Below are 7517 nucleotides of genomic sequence, written 5' to 3'. Positions count from 1 at the left end.
AGATGTATTACTTATTTTACCACTTAATATATGATCTCAACACCTATTTACTCTAAATAAAATCAAGGGAAAATTCTCGATAGATACCCTGTACTTTAGGCCGAGTGCCAATTTAGTACTTGAACTTAATGCAATAATCTAGTACCCGAATTTTCGTTTTGCGACGATTTAGTACCCGACTTTAACTCACCGCCAATTAGAAGACAAAAAGACCTAATTACCCATCAACTATTTCGAGCAATGCATGGATTCCTAGTCGAAATTATGAAAATGACCCCAACTATAATTTCTCTACAAGTGGGAACCGTTGTTCACACTTGCAATTACTTGAGATTCCGAAAGCTAGCTCCTCATGCCGGTGATGTCAAGCGAATGCACCACCGGAAAAGTTCAAATCGACGCTCGAACGCGACACCGGAAAAGTTGAAATCGGAGAATCCAGTGCCGTTGCCAGAGAAGACAACTCTTGTTGTCGTATTGTTGCGTCCCCTTTTTTACTCAGCCGTTGCCGGAGAAGATGACTTGTTGCCGACATTGGAAGAGATAACCAGGGTATGTTATTTTGCTATTGTTTTCTATCATTTTCTTTGCTTCTCGGCCATCTCTTCTTTCTTTTCCTTACCATTTGCAGAAGATGAACTGCTCTCTTTTCGCTTTGCTCTTCTACTTCCCCCCATCTCTACTCGTTCACGTCCTACTTTTTCTTCTGACATACAACAATTCCAACATTTTTTGCAAGTGAGTGTGTTGCCCCTACGTTTGTTGTGTTCGAATGGGAGGAGAGGGAAGAAAACCCTCGCACAGGAGTAAAACTAGGATTAAAAAATAACTAGGGACTATATTATCCATTATACCCGAAAAAACACTTTTCCAAGAAGTGTTGAAAAAGAAGCAACTCTCATGTCACTTTTTTTATAAGTACTTTTTTACCAAACAGATGTATTACTTATTTTACCACTTAATATATGATCTCAACACTTATTTATTCTAAATAAAATCAAGGGAAAATTCTCGATAGATACCCTGTACTTTAGGCCGAGTGCCAATTTAGTACCTGAACATATTGCAATAATCTAGTACCCGAACTTTCATTTTGCGACGATTTAGTACCCGACTTTAACTCACCGCCAATTAGAAGACAAAAAGACCTAATTACCCATCAACTATTTCGAGTTATGAAAACGACCCCTACTATTATTTATCTACAAGTGGGAACCGTTGTTCACACTTGCAATTACTTGAGATTCCGAAAGCTAGCTCCTCATGCCGGTGATGTCAAGCGAATGCACCACCGGAAAAGTTCAAATCGACGCTCGAACGCGACGCTGAAAAAGTTGAAATCGGATAATCCAGTGCCGTTGCCAGAGAAGACAACTCTTGTTGCCGTATTGTTGCATCCCCTTTTTTACTCAACCGTTGCCGGAGAAGACGACTTGTTGCCGACGCTGGAAGAGATAACCAGGGTATGTTATTTTGCTATTGTTTTCTATCATTTTCTTTGCTTCTCGGCCATGTCTTCTTTCTTTTCCTTATCATTTGCAGAAGATGAACTGCTCTCTTTTCGCTTTACTCTTCTACTTCCCCCCATCTCTACTCGTTCACGTCCTACTTTTGCTTCTGACATACAACAGTTCCAACATTTTCTGTGTTCAAGTCCATTTTCAAGCAGAAATCACCCCCCCCCCCGAATCCCATAGTTTTTGCCTAGAAAATGCAGTTGGAGTTACAACACGAAAATGGTCTTCCTCTTCGTCTTCGTTATCGTCCTCCATCATGGAAGAAATCCCACCTTCTATAATCAAGACCCATTTGCTGCTACTGCAAGAACCTAAGTCTTCTTCGGTCCTTTCATTTAACTCTTTTCCAATGGATGCATCACTTGTCGTGGTTTTTAAGTCATAAAAAGGACGAATTGATGGACGGTGGTTCTAGCCCACAGAGGCCGAAGTTGGAATGCCGGAACGCCATGAAGAACATTGACTACGATGCCTTCTCCCCTTTGTCTTTGTCACCACCTAGTGATCTCTCCCCTTCTCTCCGCGCTACTCGCTCCCTCGATATCTTTTCTATCACCAACAAGACTAGCTTCCGAATTGAAGGCACCGATGAGGTCAACCAAATTTGCCAGAGTTTGGGACTTTCCGACCTGGAGGACTTCACAATTCCGACCATCTCATGGAAGGCCAGGAAGGCCCGATCTTCGTCTGATATCTTCCCGAGGCCGCGATTGACTCATCTAGTCGATGATGGAGATGATAAACATGAGGAATCGGTTGAAGCAAAAGAAGAGGGGGAAGATGGCTCACGCATTGGCTTGTCACATAGAGAGAGAATTACAGATGAAGATATAAACCAGTTATTGGAAGATCAAGGGTTTCCTTTGGTTTCTCCTCGTGGAGTAGAGGAAGAAGATGGGAAGGCAGTTTGTCGACTAGGTTTTCAGATAAGTTTAGAGTTAGTGATGGAGCTACGGAGCGACCGATAGGGGATCATTCTGCTTCCCCTCCTCTATTCAATGACGGAAATTCACTTGCTCTGGGATCTTTTGGTGCTGGCATCAAAGGCGTTGACGGAGGTGGAGGAATTAAGGGGGTTCGACCGCTAGTGCTCGCTCCATCGCCGGCAGTGTTGCTGAAGGTTGAGGATCGTTGTCAGTCATTCCTTTAACCCAGATTGAAGAGAAAGGGAAATAGGGTAAAAAGAAAGGGGAAGGGTAAAATGGTCCAAATATTATCATTAAGGTTATTTTTGGTATTGTAAAATTATTTAAACCACACCTGATCTCACATGATGGTCTTTATTGATGGTGAATTAACGCCACTATTTAAAAGTTCGGGTACTAAATTGGCACTCTACCTAAATTAGAAGATAACTATTAGGTATTTTCCCTTAAATCAAACTGGGCGTAAATAACCAATTCTAGAAATTAGTTAAAAGGTAAATTCTGATTTTATTTTAGGGTAAATTACAAAAACCCCCAGTACTATGGGGTTTATGACAAACCTCCCCTATACTTTGTTTTGGGACAAATACACCCTGTAGTATGACCTTGACCCCTAGCCTTCCATCCAAAAAGGCTATTGCAATATTTTTATTCCCATAATACCCTTGTAATAACTATTCCAAGGAGAAAATTACTGTTAATCTTCCCCAACCTCACAATTCACGAACAGCAACAGCGTCCGTAATCCCCTCTACCTCATATTAGAATCCAATGTCACAATTCTTAATAGTTACAATGCCTGTATCAGATTCGTTCAGATAAAATAAAATGACGTAACGTAACGTAACGTAACTTATCGGGATCCAACCATAGCCGACACCATCTGAAACTCAGCAAATCTGTTCTCGAAACCCTAATCTATCGTTCTCCAAATCGTACTCAAATGTAGAAATTCTGATGTTGCTAGTTCCCTAATATGATCGATGGTCCACCCGATACATCCGTATCGGGGATAACGCCGTTCGTCACGATGGTCAAGCAAACCACACCGTCGGCACTGAAGATGGAGTAGTAATTCGGCAACGGTAGAGCCATCTTCGCACCTCCCTTGAAGTGGAAGACCAGCTCCGGCAACGACAATGTCTTCTCGTCCGATACGTTGAAACAGGGGCGCAACCCGGTAATGGTTTCCACATCTAAAGCTCTACTGTAATGCGATACTTGGTTCTCGAATTCATGTGCAACCAGGTCAAACACCCGCTTCTCCATGAACGTGAACGTCGAGCCGGAATCTATTATTGCTCCTTCATTGCCATCTAAACCCATGGCAAGGTAGTGGTACGGGATTTTGACGGGTTTGCTGCCGACGGTGATTTTTCTAAGGCAAATGTAGTAGTAGACAGAGAATGCGTGTCTCCCGGTGGCTGGGTTTTTCAGAAATGGGGTGTAGCTGAGGCCCTTGATGTTATGGTCGTCGTAATATGATCCACCGTACAGATTAAGCGAGGTGCTTTCGGTGGTGTCGACGAAACGGTGAGAGACGAGACAGTAAGAGAATCTCTTTAGACCAAGCTGGGAAGGTAACGAGGGTGACCCACGGCCGAAGCCGGCGATTCCGGAGAGTTGTGGGAGGAGAAAAGTGAACATCCGACGACAAAATTGGTACCTTTATCTCAGGAAAATCGAGTGCTTCAAACAGGAGAAGCCCGACCGTTGAACCGGCATCGTAGGCAATAGGGTAAGGCGAACAGATCTGTGTGCAGTTACTCGAATTGGGGTCACAGTCCATGCATCCAGATCGAGTGTCTGGGTCGTGAATCCAACCACATTTCGGGTTTCTACAGCCTACAATCTTCGCCGAAGAGGATGCTTTAGGGATGAAAATTGGGTCAGTTGTGAGGTTCTGGTTACCGGTGGAAGGAGAACCTCTTGTGCCTCTCACTCCCCTCTATGCGACTAATGTTCCAATCTATTGTCTCTCTTTGGAGTTTATTTGATGGAAGCTAGAGTGAATCTTCTCCAAGTTGTTCCAAAAAACTGAGTAAAAATCCCAACTTTTTTCATTGTTTCATGACAGACCAAACAAACAAACAAACAGGTCGCGATTCGATGAATTCAAATGAGTTGCACCACCGAAAATGCAAAAAGAAAGTCTAGAAGATGGGTGTTACCTCTTAGTAATCCTGCACAGATGGGGCTGAAGTTACCGTAGATTAAAGTCTTCAGGGGAGTTCCCGACACTGTTAAGGGGAAGAAGAGAGAAATGTGAAGGAATTTGAGGTAGAGGGGATTACCGCCAAAGTTGTTGTTCGTGTCGTGAGGTCGGAGAAGATGAATAGTATTTTGGACAGAAGACTAACGGAAGGGAGTTTTTGTCTCACAGCCATATACAGGGAGGGTCTTTGTCACAGACCCCATAGTATAGGGGGGTCTTTGTAATTTACCCTTTATTTTATTTTAAATAAAATCAAGGGAAATTTCCCAATAGGTACCTATACTTTAGGCCGAGTGACAATTTAGTACTCAAACTTTCATTTTGCGACAAATTAGTGCCCAAAACTTTCATTTTGTGACCTCATATGCAATTTAAAACTCTTAAAATGTCAAAATTATTTCATCATCTTCTTTCTCAAGAAAATGAAGATCAAGTTCCGGTAACCCAAATCTCTTGATGAAGGTGAAGCCTCCATCCACCACCAACCAGACATTCTTCGCCGCACTAAAGAATGCTTGCAGCAATGGCTAAGTGCGCAGGTGGCTCCCTGTTGAACCGAATGGTAAGGCGGGTCCCGCAGCTCTCTAAACCGCATTATCTTGCGAACAGGGTCTCCCCGCTAATCCAGTTCCCGGTAATACCCCACACCTTAGGTAATACGATGCCACCCTCTAGGTTCCCACCACCATCGCCGAGTCTTGTCGTTTCGAGGGTCTGTGTCATTCTACATCCATCTTAGGGTTTGTTTCTGTAGGGCTTCTGTCCAGAGTTTCTTCTTCTCTTGCATGGCAGTTAGCTTGTTGGCTCACGAGGTATCCGACCTCTGTCTTGGAAAGCCGGCACTGAGGTTGCTCTCCATTTCCGCCACCATCAGCGATGCGTTGTTGATGCTCAAGGGATCGGGTGACAACTTTCTCAGTGTTTGGAGCTGTGATCACTCCTCAAATGCGAAAGTCGACGAGGATTGTTGATGTATCGAGAAGCTTTGCATGGTTGATGTGATTTGCTATTTCTATAAAGAGGAGAACCTCGCTTCCCTTTCCTTTGCGCTTAAATCTCCGATCTTTGTTCTTCTCACGAAGCCAACAGGAATAGTGAGGCATATAGAGTGTCATTCAAGGTTCGCATTTGGAAGCAAATCCAAGCTTCATTCTGTTTTCTTAATAATTTAATTTTACAATTTTTCCTTTGTTTACTTTGATTGTTTTCACCCTTTGAATTCTACATTGATTAATGAAAATTTTTCTTTTTTTTTTCCGTTTTAGGTTAAGTTATTTCATACTCTTAACAGATTTTCCCTTTTAATTTAGGTGGTGTTCGGAACTGTTTATATCTCGTGGACGGGACCGTTCACGCCCACACCCCAAAATACTGTAAACAGTAAAATATTGTGGTTTGGTCCCTTCCACGATAGACTTTTGATCCTATGCTTCACAAATATTTCTGAAACCCTCGTCTATTTCACATTACCATTGAGCTTCTTCACCGCCCGCCCACCCTGCCCGCTGAAGCTTCTCCGCCGCTGCAACTCTCCACCGGTAAGTATTTCTCCGCTCACCATTTATTTGTTTCTCTATTTCTATTGATAAACAATAACAGATCGAAAACAAAATACTGATGATAATAATAATAAGAAGAAGAACAATGGGTTTGGTGTTTAGAGTACTATTTACATAAAAAAAGAAAGTGGGTTTGGTGTTTAGAGTACTATTTACAGAAAAGGAAGAACACTGTACTATTTTCGAACAGTGGTTGAACTATTGGGGAGAAGACGAAGTGGTTGAACTAATGGTTTCTCTTTGGTGTTTAAAGTACTATTTACAGAGGACTGTGCTCAAAGTACTATTTTACTATTTACAGAGTACTATTGACTGTACTCACTTTTATTCCTTCCCTTATTGTTTTGCTTGTCGTTAGTATCAAGTAAACTTGGTTCGGATGGTTCGGATGTAGTAAGCACTTTAGGTGAGCACAGTAAGTAAGCACCTAATAGCGTGTTGACATCTGGCCCAGATAAAGCGCCTTGCATCCAAACTCCAAATGTTTTATTCTTTCGTTAGTTATTATTTATTATTTTAATATTTGTGTCAGAAATAAAAAATCAAAAACCAAAAAGGAAAGCCTGTCCCATTAATGCGTCCGTCTCTCCGTCTCCAACCTTTTATTTATTATTTAATATTTGTGTCAAAAATAAAAAACAAAAAACCGAAAAGGAAAGCCTGTCCTATTAATGCGCCGGTCTCTCCATTTCCAACCTTCTGCCATTTAGGGTTCTTCCACACCTCTGGACCTTCAGCACCATTGCAACTGGTTGGTTGGGGCAACAGTTCTTTAAGCCCTCACCAGTGATTTCATCTCAAGAAATCCATTCATCCAACCTATGCACCTTTAACAGTTGCAACTAGTTGGTTGGGGCAGCAGTTCTTGAAGCCCTCACCTGCGATTTCGTCTCAAGAAACCCATCCATCAAATCTCAGGTGACTATAGTCTATCATCGCTATATATGCTTTACGGTTTCAATTTATCTCCCACTTTCATTTCTTTAGGGATTTGCATAAACAACATGGATTTCAAACAAAATGCAAATTCCTGATTTTCTGCAATGGTTTTGTTGGATTTTTGTGGGATTTTATCTCTGTAACCATAAGTTCAAACCATGATATATTGATTGGAAATGCGGATTATGTTACTAATCATTCGCGGTATGGATCGACCATCCCCATCTTGTTGCAAAGGTACTGGTGGGAGATCATCTATGACGTATGTTCTTTACCACTTTTTTTTTCTTTTAGTTGAAACTTAGAGATTTAATCCCTTTTAATTTGGTTGGAAGAGTCCTATAAAGATGGTTTGCTCTGT

The 7517-nt window shown here is 41.9% G+C and overlaps 2 pseudogenes across 1 annotated transcript in view; one reads left to right on the top strand and one right to left on the bottom strand.

Annotated features, from left to right (window-relative positions):
* Positions 1 to 3011: 3011 nt before the first annotated feature.
* Positions 3012 to 5381, bottom strand: LOC104590538 (putative aspartyl protease At4g16563; annotated as a pseudogene).
* A 62-nt stretch (positions 5382 to 5443) lies between these two features.
* The window catches only part of LOC104588148 (CBS domain-containing protein CBSX5-like), a 70577-nt pseudogene continuing 68503 nt past the window's right edge, over positions 5444 to 7517 (top strand). Inside the window, exon 1 of the transcript XR_016080051.1 lies at positions 5444 to 5778. The product of XR_016080051.1 is annotated as a CBS domain-containing protein CBSX5-like (transcript). The remainder of the gene's footprint in view (positions 5779 to 7517) is intronic.

Source organism: Nelumbo nucifera, chromosome 1 (assembly GCF_055504915.1).
Source record: "Nelumbo nucifera cultivar China Antique chromosome 1, China Antique-T2T, whole genome shotgun sequence".
In the NCBI taxonomy this organism is placed as follows: Eukaryota; Viridiplantae; Streptophyta; class Magnoliopsida; order Proteales; family Nelumbonaceae; genus Nelumbo; species Nelumbo nucifera.
This window is presented reverse-complemented; position numbering and strand designations above follow the sequence as displayed.